At 47.6% G+C, this 15,211-nt stretch overlaps 1 protein-coding gene across 2 annotated transcripts in view; it reads right to left on the bottom strand.

Moving 5' to 3' along the window:
• LOC126547899 (follistatin-related protein 5-like) overlaps nt 1-15,211 on the bottom strand; it is a 515,627-nt gene that overhangs the window by 272,959 nt on the left and 227,457 nt on the right. The window lies entirely within an intron of this gene.

The raw sequence follows: 15,211 nt of genomic DNA, 5'->3' as shown, positions 1-15,211 counted from the left end.
ATTGCGCGTTCTTGGCGTAGGGGCAGAATTGGTGGTTGCTACGTTGAGGTATTCAGGGTCAACACCAAGTCACTCCACTTCGTTTGTGTTTCTTTCTTTAGTTTTACTCTGCGACAGTTTGTATGACGTCGCAAAGCCTTTTCGCCGTTTGCACCTGACAAGGGCGAGATGACAGGAAGTAGAGCGTACTGACTGCTACCTGATAGCCACGTCCATCTGACGAACAACTTAATTGCACTGTTTTTACATGGTCTAAATAGAAAAAGAAGTGTAGAAACAGTGGAATAAACGTAATTTTTAAACGGGTGGCCCAACAGTTGAGTAGACGTGACCGTTGAGTGGTAGTGAAGACGCACTGCTATGCTGTCATCTTGCCATTGTCAGATGGAAGTGTCGATAAATGTTTTCGCCACGTCAGCCAAACTGTTGCAGATAATAAAAAGATAAAAAAGAAAAGAAGTGCGCGAAGTGGTATCGCACCCGGTACCTAGTGTAGCAATGGGATATTTAGCAACGGGAGATTAAGCAATGGGAGTTAGCCACGCTAACAATGGTCTTTTTTTTCTTTCGTGGTGTTTTTACAATAAGTAAAAAAAACGGTGCATGTACACGAATTATTTACAGTATTGTGAGCATCACATGGTCATAAACAATGACAGGTCAGCAAGTAACACATACTATGAAATATAATCTTCATACAAAGGAACACCTTCCACTGCACTAAAACTACACAGAGGCTACACATCTAATAAAAAGTGGGCATCTATCCGGCTCACCGTACTATACTCGCCGTCGCAGCCCAGTGTCTGTGGCGTTGCGTTGTTCAGCTGGAGGTCACGGGCTTGATCCCGGTCGCGGCAGCTACGGATTCTGACGGGGGCTGAATGCAAGAGCGCTCGTGTACCGTGCATTGGGTGCACATTAAGGAGCCCAAGGTGGCCAACATTAACCCGGAGTCTCCCACTACGACGTGCCTCATAATCCGATATTCGTTTTGGCTCGTAGAACACGAGAATGTAATTTTGTAATTTTTTGTCCACGACCTTGCTTATACATCTCCTTCAGGTGCATAGTCGTTTGACTGAAATGTACTTTTGAAAAAAAAAAGAAGCATCGTTTCTGTATTTCGGTCTTGTATACGAGTTTTCCATAAGCTATGTTATATCGTCACACTGAACAACGAGATATTGGATACTGTTAGAACTTAAATGAAAGCCTGACTGCAAACTTCTATGCAGCACATCCAAGAATAAAATATAGCCTTTACAGTCCATAAAGCAGTGCTCAATATCTTCAGCCACGTTACAAAGGCGACAGTCAATAGATGAAACGAAAATATCCATTTTCCGAAGCCATGTTGTAACAGCGAAAGTTTCAGTGTTTAATTTGTAAAAGAAAGCTTTTGCTGAAAGGGAAACTCGCATTTTGCGAACTCTTGCAAGTACCTCCTGTCCTGGTTGTCCGATGTATATGGAGCGATAAAACGACGGCGGGAACATCATCGCCATCAAGTCGTAAATATAATTTCGTTACGCAGAGAAGTAATGTTTGAAAAAACAGACAGTCAGAAAGGCCAACTGCAAAATAAGCTTCTCGCATGAACTCCCCTAAACAATGTCGAGAATGGAAATTGGAAGACAGCACCAAATCTGGTAAGACACGAGCCACGTTAACCTGCAATGAGGCTCGCAATATTGGATGAGAGCTATCGCTAAAAAAAGAAGACCCATGAGACTAACTGTCGCACATACAAATGCTCCAAGCCTGGCCCTCCAGCATTAACTGGTCAAGAAAATGTTATCGCGTCTCATAGGTTCAAAACTTGAAGACCACATCTCGAAAGTTAAGTGCACACTATACAGGAGAGATCGCGTTCCAGCCTTTGGGCGTTACACACAAACCTTTGTGTAGCACCGTCTTTCACTATGCGGCAGAGCCAAGTCCTGCAACATGTATTGGCACCAAAATTTTCTATGTCTTTCAGTTTCTTCACTGCGCAAGACTTTGCATTCAACATTCTCGAAAAAAAAAAATGTTCTATCATTTGTAACGCTAACAATGACCAACGCACAGGCAATTCTGTACTTGTAATTTTTGCCAGTTACTGAAAACTGTTGACATTTCTGCCATATAATTTTTGTTGATTTCAGCGTTTCCGAAGGCCAATTCCTGCGTCATTTACATACATTCTCCTCTAACCTTTTATCCATAATGAATGTAACGCCTAGAGTAATTTCTAAACGCCTCTTTCGTTATAAAACACGGCCTTCAACTGCGTTGGCACCGATCGCCATCGTAGTGAGCTACTGCACCTAGATCCTCCCTCTTTTTTGTACAGAATCACACCTAGCACGTGATGACGGCGAGGTATCCGTGTATGATATAATATATTATAATACCGAGACCGATCAAGTTGTCCAGCGCTGTTTATTCCACCAAAGGCAACGCCCCCAGCTCACGCGCGAAGAAGTCGAAGAACAGTGAAGATGATGATGGCTATGTACAAATGAAAACGACGAAGTACGTTAATAGTGCTTACACTAACTTCCCCCCGTCATGGAAGCGGCCAGCCTGGCCGCAGATTAGAGATTATCTAAACGGGGAGTGAAGGGCTTCATCCGCGAGACGTGAACAATTTCAGCATTCCGGCGGCGCCGGTCAGTGACGGAGTGTACTGGGCGAACGAGATAGTTCACTGCAGATGTTTGCTGCACAACGGTGTATGGGCCAATGTAGCGTGGAAGGAACTTCTCACAGAGGCCTGGGGTGCGGACTGGAGTCCAAAGCAGGACTTGGTCTCCAGGGTGAAAACGTAGGTCACGGCGTTTGTTGTCGCAGTAACGCTTGCGCTCAGCTTGGGTAGCTTCTGTGCTTTGCCGGGCGATTTGACGGCAATGTGCAACTCGGGCAGCGAAATCTTCCGGAAGCGACGCGTTAGGCGAAGAAGGTGCGAAAAATAGTTCTCTGTCGAATATGGTGGAAGGAGATCGTCCATACACAAGGAAGAAAGGGCTGTAGCCGGTAGTTCGTTGAATAGCAGTGTTATATGCGAATGTCACAAAAGGAAGAATTTTATCCCAGTCAGTGTGGTCAGGACGGATGTACATGGAAATCATGTCAGACAGCGTACGGTGGAAGCGCTCAGTAAGGCCATTGGTTTGCGGATGATAAGTGGACGTAGATTTGTGGACGGTATTAGTGGCTCGAAGAACTTCCTCGAGGACTTGTGAAATGAACGCCTTGCCACGGTCACTGAGAAGAACGCGAGGAGCCCCATGGCGCAAGACGATGGCGCGCAAGAAAAAGTCGGCGACCTCAGAAGCGGTGCCGGATCGCAGAGGGGCAGTCTCGGCATATCTTGTTAAATGGTCGACCGAAGTGACAATCCAACGGTGACCGGAGGGTGTCAACGGCAAGGGACCATATAAATCAATGCCAACAAATTCAAAAGGTGCGTCCGGGCAAGGGAGAGGTTGTAGTAAACCGGCAGGAGGGGATGTCGAGCGTTTGCGGTGCTGACATGACGCACAAGAGGCAATGTATTTGGCCACCGTTGAGGATAGGCCAGGCCAGAAGCAGCGGGTCTTTATGCGGTCGTAAGTCTTGTGGAAGCCTAAGTGGCCAGCCGATACATCGTCGTGAAGTGCCTCTAATACCCGCAAACGAAGGCAGCGAGGTAGAACTGGGACCCACCGGTGACCTGTTGGGTGGTAAATGTAGCGGTGTAGCACGCCACCTTGAAGGCGGAATTGTCGAAGTTGGCGTCGCAAGCGGCTGTTGGGCGGTTCGGCGAACCCACTAAGGCGATCCATGAGAGCTCGACAGTAGGAGTCGGCCCGCTGAAGCGAGACGAAATCAGAGCGTGATGAAAGCGTAACTTGGTCCAGGGATGTTATCGAGAGTTGGTGAGAGGCAGGCGTAGCATCGGAACGACGTGGTTGGGAAGACGACGGCGCGTTACCTGGAGAGAGTGAGAGTGGGCAGCGAGACAATGCGTCTGCATCATGATGGTGTTTTCCAGACTTGTACGTTATAGTGAAGTCATATTCCTGCAAGCGGAGTATCCAGCGTCCTAAGCGTCCTGACATGTTTTTCATTGATGACAGCCAACACAGAGCATGATGGTCGGTGACGATGGTGAAGTGGCGGCCGTAAAGGTATGGGCGAAATTTCTGAATCGACCAAACGATAGCCAGGCACTCTTGCTCTGTAATGGTGTAGTTCCGCTCAGCTGGAGAAAGTGTTCGGCTGGCATATGCTATGACTTGCTCTTTAGATGCTGTATTACGTTGCAGAAGTACTGCGCCAATACCTTGTGCGCTTGCGTCAGTATGGAGTATGGTGGGGGCACGATTATCGAAGTGGCGAAGCACTGGTCCGGAAGTAAGATGCCGCTTAAGAGCTTGAAAAGCCGACTCGCAGTCGCTAGTCCACGTGAAAGAGGCACCGGTAACCAGTAGCTTGTGTAGAGGAGCTGCTATTGCTGCGAAGTTGCGTATAAACCTACGAAAATATGACGCCAAGCCGAGGAAACTACGTAGATCTTTCTGTTGCTGGGGGCGAGGAAACTGAAGAACGGCACTAATCTTGTCGGGGTCAGGCTGGATGCCATCTTTTGAGACGACGTGACCCAATACTTTTATTGTTTTGGTTGCAAATTTGCATTTTTTTGTATTGATCTGGAGACCAGCATTCGCAAGGCACTTGAGAACTTCGTCTAATCGTTGAAGATGTTGGCTGAAGTCAGACGAAAAGATGACAATATCGTCCAGATAACAGAGGCATGTCTTCCATTTTAGACCACGAAGTACGTTGTCTATCATGCGCTCAAATGTGGCAGGAGCATTGCAAAGGCCAAAAGGCATCACGTTAAATTCATAAAGGCCATCCGGTGTAGCGAATGCGGTCTTTTCTTTGTCAGTCTCGTTCATCGGAATTTGCCAATATCCTGATCGAAGATCAATGCTGGAGAAATACTCCGCCCCTTGTAGTGTGTCCAAAGCGTCGTCAATTCGAGGTATTGGATATACGTCCTTGCGTGTGATCTTATTGAGCGCTCGATAATCCACGCAAAAGCGAACTGAGCCATCTTTCTTCTTTACCAGGACCACGGGAGACGCCCATGGGCTAGATGAAGGTCGTATTATCTTCCGCGCAAGCATGTCAGTGACCTGTTGTTCAATGACCTTTCGTTCGGACGGCGATACACGATAGGGGCGTCGTCGTATTATAGCGGAACCTTCGGTTTCGATACGGTGTGTAGCCGCAGGAGTTTGGCTCAACACAGAGGAACAGCTATCGAAACAGGCTTTGTGTTTTGCCAAGACCACCATTAAGGCTTCGGACTGCGCGGCTGTTAGGTCAGAACCAAGAACGGCTGGAGGAGGGAAAGAATCATCCAAACCTGAGGTTGGTGCTGGTGATGAAGAAGGGCAAAGCGTGACTAGAGAGATTGGTTGAGTGTCGGCGAGGGTTGCCACAGTCATCCCTTTGGGCAGCATCACAGGATCTGGGGTCGTGTTGCAAGCGGACAGAAGGGCGCGGCCGCGTGAAAACCGGACGAGACAGGTGGCAATGAGAATTCCGCGAGAAGTACAGCGGGAAGAAGGGGCGACTAGGGCGTCTCCGTCGGCGATCTGACTGGACGTTACGGCTACAACGTCTTCGTGACCAGGACGCAGGACGTAGTCTGAAGCGAGGACCAAGTTGACGCATGAAAGTGAAGAGTCCGCAACAGGTTCAAGCTCTGTATCTGTGATGTGGACAACTTCTTCTCTACATGAAATGACGGCTGAAGCAGAATGTAGGAAGTCCCAACCAAGTATAAGTTCATGGATACACGTTGGAAGGATGATAAACTCGATGTGGTGGCGTATGCCGTCGATGAGAACACGAGCAGTACACTGTCCGTCAGGGTGAATGAATGCATTATTAGCGCCACGCAAAATAGGTCCAAGATAAGGCGTTTTTACTTTACGGAGCCGGGAACACAGATCACTCCGAAGAACAGAAACGGCGGCACCGGTATCGATGAGAGCTGATGCGGGAACACCTTCGACAGTCACAGAAAGCATGTTGGCCGGGCGAACAGGAGGAATTTTTGAAGACCGATAAGAAGCAGTTTCCCCTCCAAAAACTGCAACAGTTAGTTTTCCGAGTGCTGGTCGACAAAATGGGAAGTGGGACGAAGTGGCGATGTAGAGCGCCGGTAAGGGGATGGAGAACGACGTCTGGCCGAACGGGAACTATGAGGCAGATTGGGAGCAGCTGGTGGAGACGGAGAACGCTGTTGAGGGAATGAGTGCGGTCCGGGATAGTAGTCGTCTGATCGGCGAGTGCGGTCTCTTTCGTGCTCAGCATAGCCTCGCCTTTCATCCTGCTGGCGCCGGCGGCAGAAGCGAGATATATGGCCGCGTATGCCACAGTAAAAACAAACCGGACGAGGTGGACGCCACTGAGGGTACGATGGCGCAGCAAGTGCTCTGGTTCCCATCGAAGCCAAATGGTCATAGGAAACGCCAGTAGGCACGGAAGTCACGGTAGGGGTGGGTAGCGAAACAACATCCGCGTAGGTAGGGGTGGAGCGCGCTACCGGAGCAAGATGCGTCGTGGGTGTAGTCATCGCTGTCAACTCCTGCTTTACGACCTCGCGCAAGTCGAAGGTGGGGGTTGGTGCGCAGGCAGCAGGGGGACGCTTTAGGTCTTGTAGTTGAAGCTCCTCGCGGATGATGGTGCGGATAAGAGCACGTAGATCTGGAGAATGAGCAACCTGAGGATCGCTGCTGTCATGTGGAAGACGAATAGACTGCAGCTCGTCGAGGCGTTGACACGTTGAAGTGATGTCTTGGACAGAAGCCGGATTTTGCACGATTAAGGCGTTGAACGCGACAGGCCCAATGCCTTTTAAGATGTGGCGAACGCGTTCGGCTTCCGTCATGCTAGGATTCGCACGGCGGCACAGAGCCAAGACATCCTCTATGTATGAGGTGTAAGACTCTTGGGGAAGTTGGCGGCGCGTTCCCAGCTTCTGTTTGGCGACTTCTGCACGGCCAGACGAGGAAGCGAAGATTTGCCGCAGCTTCGAGGTAAACGTGGTCCAATCCGCGATGTCGGTTTCGTGGTTGAAATACCACGTCTTTGCAACACCGGTCAAGTAGAAGGCGACGTGCCTCAATTTCTGGGTGTCGTTCCACTTGTTACAAGAACTCACGCGGTCGTAGTGGTCGATCCAATCGTCTACGTCATCACCGCGGAGTCCCGCAAAGACAGGGGGATCGCGCTGAGGGCTCGTCACAGTCCAAGAGGGCGCCGCAGGTGGGGTCGTCTGTGTGGTAGGGTTTGAGGCGCCGGAAGGGCCGGGGTCGGAAGTGTCCATTGTTGTAGGGGTAGTTGGGTGCAGGCGGCGACCGGAACGGAGCTCCAGGGAGGACGGGAACGCGAGAGGACGTCGGGATCTTGACGTACCTCCACCACTTTATAATACCGAGACCGATCAAGTTGTCCAGCGCTGTTTATTCCACCAAAGGCAACGCCCCCAGCTCACGCGCGAAGAAGTCGAAGAACAGTGAAGATGATGATGGCTATGTACAAATGAAAACGACGAAGTACGTTAATAGTGCTTACAATATGTATATATGCATATATTCTAACGACTGTACTCTGAAAGTAATGCAAAAATTTGCTGGAATCAGCTTTGCGGAATAGCTTTCCCCCTATTGATCCGATATATCTTTAAGATGATGAACGAACTGGATATGTCGGATATGCACGGAAAAAATATTAAAGGATACCTTGTACGTATCTTCAATAAATATTCACGCGTATATCCGACGTATCTTTCGGTCCTTCGAACAATTAATACTGCTCGAAAAAAAAAAAAAAAGCTCTCTATTTTTGCCGCTCCATTACAAGTGTGAGAGCCCGCAGATGTTTTGTGCAGAACATTAAGATTAACATTAACTCTCAGCAGATCTAACAAACCTTTATCTGTGAGCCATCATACGTTGTCGACAAAAGAAAGAAAGAAAGAAAGAAAGAAAGAAAGAAGGAAAGAAAGAAAGAGAGAAAGAAAGAAACTAACGACCATAGCTCTATGAAATGCCGCTAACTGTACATCAGTAGCATACTTACTTTAGCAATCTCTTCCAAATCTCATTCACCTGTACGCGACAGCTCACGACACATTTTTCGAAAAGACGTTGGCCTGCGGGACCTGCTGAATACGGGGCCTGAATATGGTGAGTCAGTGGCACGGTTGGTAGAGCGCCGGGGTTGAGACCAGCGGGCGAGCAGGGAGCACTCAGAACTGCACAAAAAGTGGTTTCACAAGAGCTACCGCGAACCTTGGCGACACCACCGAGATCGCCGTGAGAACGTGTCGCGAGAGAGCGTTTCAAGTGGTTCTGTCTGCTCTTCTTCGCTCACTGGAAAGTGCCTTAGTAAAAAGGAGAAATATAGACAAACTTTGCTCACCAGGAAAGACCTAAAAGTTGGGTTTTCTCTGTAGCTCGCCGTCATCATGACCCCGTTCTTGTGAGCGATAAAATACTGTTTAACATATTTGCGCAGCACTAGCCCAACACGTGACTTTATGTGAACACTGAGATATTTCTTAAATTGGTGTGGAAAGCTTAAATTATTCGTATCCATACCGAGTATCCTGACTTCAGAACGTTTTGTAAAACCTAAGTATTGCAACTAAGACAGCCGCAGTAGCAAGCACCCCGTTGCGCTCAATCAGCTCTTTGCACGGATTAGTTCAGTGTTTTAACGCATAACTGCGGATCGGCGTCCTATCACGGACAGTGAAAAATTCGTATCTCATTCTGCGCCATTGAAAGCCACACGCTCAGCTCTCGACGACAGTCACAAACACGCTGCGACCGAGAAAAATTTTCGTAAAACGCAAGACGCCAATAAAAGTCATTTCTTCGACAAATTAAGTTTCTTCCTCATCTTATTCTTTCTTGTGCCGCTACGGGGACGTGTTCTCGAGGCCTTTGCCTGCTTCTTCTCATTGTTCTTCCTTGTTTGCACTTCTTCCTTTAGTGCTTTGTCAGCGGCTCGACGAGCGAAAAACTTATGCCCGAGCCTCTGAAATAGTTTGTGATTAAATTCGATTAAAATTAATCCCGGCTTCCTTAATGGCGGCCGCAGTCCCGGTTTGCCCGCCGGGAGGTGAAGAACGGCGCCGTGACAGTTATCGATTCCATAGTTTCCAAAAAGGAAGTCTGATTCAGCGCCTCGGCCAAACGACGCCAGTCATTTTTTTTTTTTCATTATTATTACAATTATTAGAATTTCTGATCCGTACTCCACCTTTATCCTTCCCTCGTTTCGCGAAATTATATGTTTTGTTCAACGGCGCGTTAAGCTTCTTGGTTTCTCACTTCATTGGGGAGCACGAGGCTGTATTTGAGCTACGGATCTCTTTTCTCTGTATTTCTTTTCTTCCCTCTCTTCCAGGCGTCTCCCGCTACTTTTTCTTCTTTTGACCGCCATTGACCATGCCTGTACGAATCGGTAAGATAAAGAGACCAACATTAGCACAAGTTCAATAGATGTAAGAATAGTATTTTTTTATTGTCTTTACCATGCATTTATCTACATTATGTGCATGAGTGAGTCTCCTTCCAGCCACTTGGTGATTTAGACACACGTAAGCACGTACGGTGAAGTTTATAGGGCACGGTAAGATCTCTTCTGGTGTGGTAAGTTAGCTTCATACCTTGTTTAACGAAAATTAGCGTCTCCTTTTTTTTTTCGTTTTCATCGCAGAATGAGCGACTAAACGAGATACATAATTAGGTATTGCGGAACTTACCCATAACGCACGATCTACAGCACTTGCTGGAGTGTGCGTAAGTCGCAGACAAGAAAGGGGGGGGGGGGGAAGAAAGGCCACAGTTCCAATGCTCGCTGGCTGAATTCTTTAAGTGCGGTGAATCATCAACGCGACAGTGTGCATAATCGCGCACGGTGCTATACAAGTCCGCTCGCGCCTCGTCTATCTTTCATACCTGGAGCTCGGCGCTCGAAACACCTTGAGAAAGATTTAATTTGTACCGTCTTTCATGTCAAGAGCTTCATTAAGACGCTTTAGTTTACCGCTCTCTCTAACTTTTTTTACTCTTCTTTTTTTTGCATTTGCCCTTATTGTAGACTATAACGTACCACATGCCTTTCAATGGAAAAGCAAAAACTGAGAAAAGGAGCACGCATGCCCGAAGAACAATAATCTCGTTGAAATAAAGTTCTTGTACTCACGGGAATCACTTATGAAAGAAAATGGGCGATTAAAGAAACAGAGACATATAGCGTGCATGTAGCGAACGAAAGCGAAAAAAATTACGCAACACATAGTCCTTGCGTGTGGAACGGAGGTTCAAAGTACTCATTTCGTCCGCATCATGTTCTGGTAATGTTTATCTGCTGCACACCCTCGCTGTTGCGTCTCGAGTGCCTCTCCGACTTCAAAATGGTGCAAAATCCTGCAGCGTCTTTCACGGCTTTCACAACAGCATTTATGCGAGGCCTATCCGTTCTAGCCACCTTGGACGAGACGCGTAGCGGGGTTTAAGAGGAAGCTACGTTTTCAGTTAAATATGCCAGCAGGCTCATTTAGATCAAGGCAAAGCACACGTACACGAAAGAGCGCGTACACGTTTACGACATCGCTTTACCCGAAGGCTTTCATGAGTCGCGGTAGTTGCTACAGCGCCAGCACATTCTCTTTGCATGACAACTGACGAGATCTCCTGCTACCAACGAGAGACAGTCTTTTAAATTGTAAAAACGTCGTCATCTGCTTGTCAACTGAATCTCCGGTCCCTCTTTAAGTGCACAAGCAAAGGGGCTCAGCGAAAAGCTCGCCCGTTCCCTCAACCCGCCATTTTCTGCAACGTGTATCGTCAAACAGAGAAAGTTTTGTACGACGCAAATATGCAACGCGAAACGATGCGCAGGACTTGCACAAGCGGTTAAACCTTATTAAATTTCAAAGAAAAGCTCCGTTGCGGTGGCAACGCGCCTGCAGAATATCTAAGAGACATGTTCCTGTTCCGTTTTCTTTCTTTCTTCATCTTTCCTGAGTCGCTCTGGCTATTTCTTTATCTTCCCGGCATTTCACACTGTCTAAGCGGGCACAAATTTTTTCTCTTATTTTCTCCATTACACACGCCTCATTCACTGACACCTGGAAGACGTTGTGGCCATAACCATTCCAGAGCAAATTACGTACTTTGCTACCATTCTAACGACAAAACGCAGACAGAGAAACTCACATGGCAAGAAGATTTCTTAACGGTGCTTGGCAAAGCCTGTTTATGCGTTCGCGCCTTACTGCTTTTCTTGTTTCATTTCTCAAAAAAAGAAAAAAGAGAACTTTGCCTTCTCGCGCATATTTTATTTTGCCACTCATAGAAGTTTCTGAAACTATGGAGTCGTTTCCCTGAATGCGTGCAATAACTGCAGCGCTGCTGCGAGCAGAACTCCCTCGCATTTCTTGGCGAACGCTGGCATGGTTCCAGAGCAATAATGTCATCATAGCCACGGCCACAAGATGGAAATTTCTGGCTGTTGTTCAGGCAGCGAGACTGCGCGCCCTGAGAACAGAAACGATAACAGTCAACCCTCCACCATACTTAGGATGACGACGCAATTTGTTGTGAGGGTTTGAAAAGTGGCTTTGCGTGAAGTCGAGATACGAAGGCAAATTTCTACTTATATTCCTTTGCTTATTTCTTGCATTCAAGTGACAAGAATGATTTCATAATAGCTTCAACCACAGCGATTCCATCTGCTTATGTGCACTTAGAATTGTGTGCGCGCATGCGTCTATGTTTGTGTAATGCGTACGTATGTCTGTGTGAGTGTGCGTGCATGTGTGTGTGTGTGTACGTCTGTCTGTGTGTGTGTGTAATGCGTACACATATATGTGTGCACGTTTGAGTGTGTGTAATGCGTACGTATGTGTGTGTAATGCATATGTATATGTGTGCGTGTGTTTGTAATGCGTACGTTTGTATGTGCGTGTGCGTTTGTGCGCGTTTGTGTGTCCGTGTGTGTGTTAGTGTGAGTGTGTGTAATGCGTGCGTATGTCTGCGCGAGTGGGTATATAATGCGTACGTATGTGTGTGCGTGTGTGTGAGTGTAATGCGTACGCATGTATGTGCGTGTATGCGCGTTATGTGTGTAACGCCTACGTATGTGTGCGTACGTGTGTGTGAGTGTGTGTGTGTAATGTATACGTATGTTGTGTGTGCGTGCATAATGCGTACGTATATGTATGTATGTGCGTGTGTTTGTGTATGTGTGTGAGTGTCTGTGTGTGTAATGCATATGTATGTGTGTGCGTGTAATGCGTACGTATGTATGCGCGTGTACATAATAATAAATTATGGGGTTTTACGTGCCAAAACCACTTTCTGATTATGAGGCACGCCGTAGTGGAGGACTCCGGAAATTTGGACCACCTGGGGTTCTTTAACGTGCACCTAAATCTAAGTACGCGGGTGTTTTCGCATTTCGCCCCCATCGAAATGCGGCCGCCGTGGCCGGGATTCGATCCCGCGACCTCGTGCTCAGCAGCCTAACACCATAGCCACTGAGCAACCACGGCGGGTTGCGCGTGTACATGTGTGCGCGTTTGTGCGTGTGCGTGTGTGTGTAATGCGTGCGTATGTGTGTGTGAGTGTGTGTATAATGCGTAAAAAAATAAATTATGGGGTTTTACGTGCCAAAACCACTTTCTGATTATGAGGCACGCCGTAGTGGAGGACTCCGGAAATTTCGACCACCTGGGGTTCTTTAACGTGCACCTAAATATAAGTACGCAGGTGTTTTCGCATTTCGCCCCCATCGAAATGCGGCCGCCGTGGCCGGGACTCGATCCCGCGACCTCGTGCTCAGCAGCCTAACACCATAGCCACTGAGCAACCACGGCGGGTGTATAATGCGTACGCATGTGCGTGTGAGTGTAATGCGTACGTATATATGTGCGTCTGTGTGCGTGCGTTTGGGTGTGTGTAATGCGTACGTATGTTTGTGTGCGCGTGTGTTTGAGTGTGTGTGTAATGCGACCGTGTGTGTGTGTGTTTGAGTGTGTGTGTGTGTGTGTGTGCGTGTGCGTGTGCGTGTGCGTGTGTGTGTGTGTGTGTGTGTGTGTGTGTGTGTGTGTGTGTGTGTGTGTGTGTGTGTGTGTGTGTGTGTGTGTGTGTGTGTGTGTGTGTGTGTGTGTGTGTGTGTGTAATGCGTAATCGATCAACGTTGTGCTGCTGTTGGCTTCTCCGCACAAAGAGCTTTACTGCAGTGGTGCACGCTTTACAAGTCGGCAGAAAATAAACGTAATGAAAGAGGATACTGATTCTTTCGCGAGTTCGCGATTCATGCTGTGCCGGGGATGCGCCAGAGGACACAATCTGTGACCAAGTAGAGGCTTCCCTGTGTGTCTTTATGATGTGTGCTTCATTCGCAGTGCGCGTCTTCCTGCATTCACGCACAACGTCGCTAAGCATAAAATGGTAATCTTACACTAATCCGACCAAGTTACTCTAAAACTGTCAAATATATTGTGCACATAGGGAGAACACAAGTTAGTAGTGTCTCCTTATTCGAGGAAGATGAACCAATCAGAACTGCGCGACATGACCATGCTTCTGTCGTGTGAGTAGACTTTATAAGGAGTGCGTGAATGCACGTAGTCACACACACGCGTAAGCCACATTAGCCACATTCTCGCTAGCGCCCTTTGCAGAAACCACGCGTCACAAGCCGCAGTCCCTCGTGGAAATACTTACTGGTTCTGATTAACGAAATGCGGAAAGCGTAACCTAATCAGCTGCAGGTGTTCGTGTTGTCTGCTGTAGCTGTAGAATAAATTGCCAACTAGCATATACATTCGCTTTCTAGAAGCCACTTTTACAATGTAGACGCCCCTTTATTATCCTTCTTTAAGTAAATCCGCCACGCTTGTATGATGTCGCACAATCAAGCCAAACACCTGCGAAGCAGAGTTATCCAGTACGAACAGGCTGCGCCGCCTCGCTAAGCAATTATTAGAGCCTCGGAGCATTTTCAGTTTCCTGTAAATTTCTTGCAAGCGTTGTGCACCATACTCACCTCATCCGCACCGAGCCATAGTTACTGGGCTGGCGCCTTTGGCCTTGAACGTGTGACCGCATTTGCAATTATTGTTCTCGACTTAACACTACTGTGCTTAGAAACATCATTTCCGTGACTGATTCAAAACGTAGAAAGTCTCCAGTATGTACGTGCAAAATTTGAAATAAAAATGTTTAGAACTCTGCTTACAGCAACTGTCCGAAATCTTAAGTCACTTCTGAAAGGAGGGTTCGAATGCTCCAACGGCATGGAAAATTGTCTACGAAATTCCGAGTCCATTTAGAGCGTTCAAAGTTCTCAAGGATGTTTGTTACAAACCTGGCTTCATTTCTACAAGGTTTTGCTTTTTGACATTAATGGTAATTCGCAAACGTTAAACGCTCTGGATCTAGAGATGAAATCAACAGAAATTTTATTATTTTTCCCAGCGCCTCCAAAATACCTCCAACTTAGAAATTTCCCCAGCGTATTCATATTAGGGCACGTTGTATTTATGACTTGGGGAATGTCACTTCATGCAATGTTAGGATTGTACAGGGCTGTTTTTCTGGGCTTCTTGAGATACAGTTTGCCCGTACTGACCAACACTTGCCAGACAAATCTTCTTGCTCCACAGGCTATACAAGCTCGGGCTCTCAGGGTTCGTCTTGGTTTGCCAAAATGCACATCGACAGTGGCGACTATTGCAATCGCCCAGGACCAACTCATACAGACACACATTGCGGTGGAAGTGTTGAGAGTGCGCATTAGGCACTTTGCACGTGCCCGTTCCCATCATCTGGCAACACTACCGTCAGAAAGGCCGCAGGCATCATTTTGTGCTAAGATTTCGGATTATTACACCCGCCTTCCATCAGGCTTAACCCCCGCAACTAAGCCATCGATTCCTCCATGGTGTTTGACTCAACCTACAGTGCACCTCACCGTGCCGGGAATCAGGAAAAAATCTGAGCTGTGATCACCTGCTCTCAAACAACTAACTCTGCTCCTTTTGCACGAGAGGTACGCCTCTCGTGTACAGAATTGGGCAAGCGGCTGTAGCCTGCAAAGATGTTTATACTGCTGCAAGTGCTACTGTGCTGTGTCGGGA

Source organism: Dermacentor andersoni, chromosome 1, assembly GCF_023375885.2.
Source record: "Dermacentor andersoni chromosome 1, qqDerAnde1_hic_scaffold, whole genome shotgun sequence".
Taxonomy (NCBI): domain Eukaryota; kingdom Metazoa; phylum Arthropoda; class Arachnida; order Ixodida; family Ixodidae; genus Dermacentor; species Dermacentor andersoni.
Note: the sequence above shows the minus strand (reverse complement) of the source record. Positions and strands in the feature narration are given on the sequence as shown.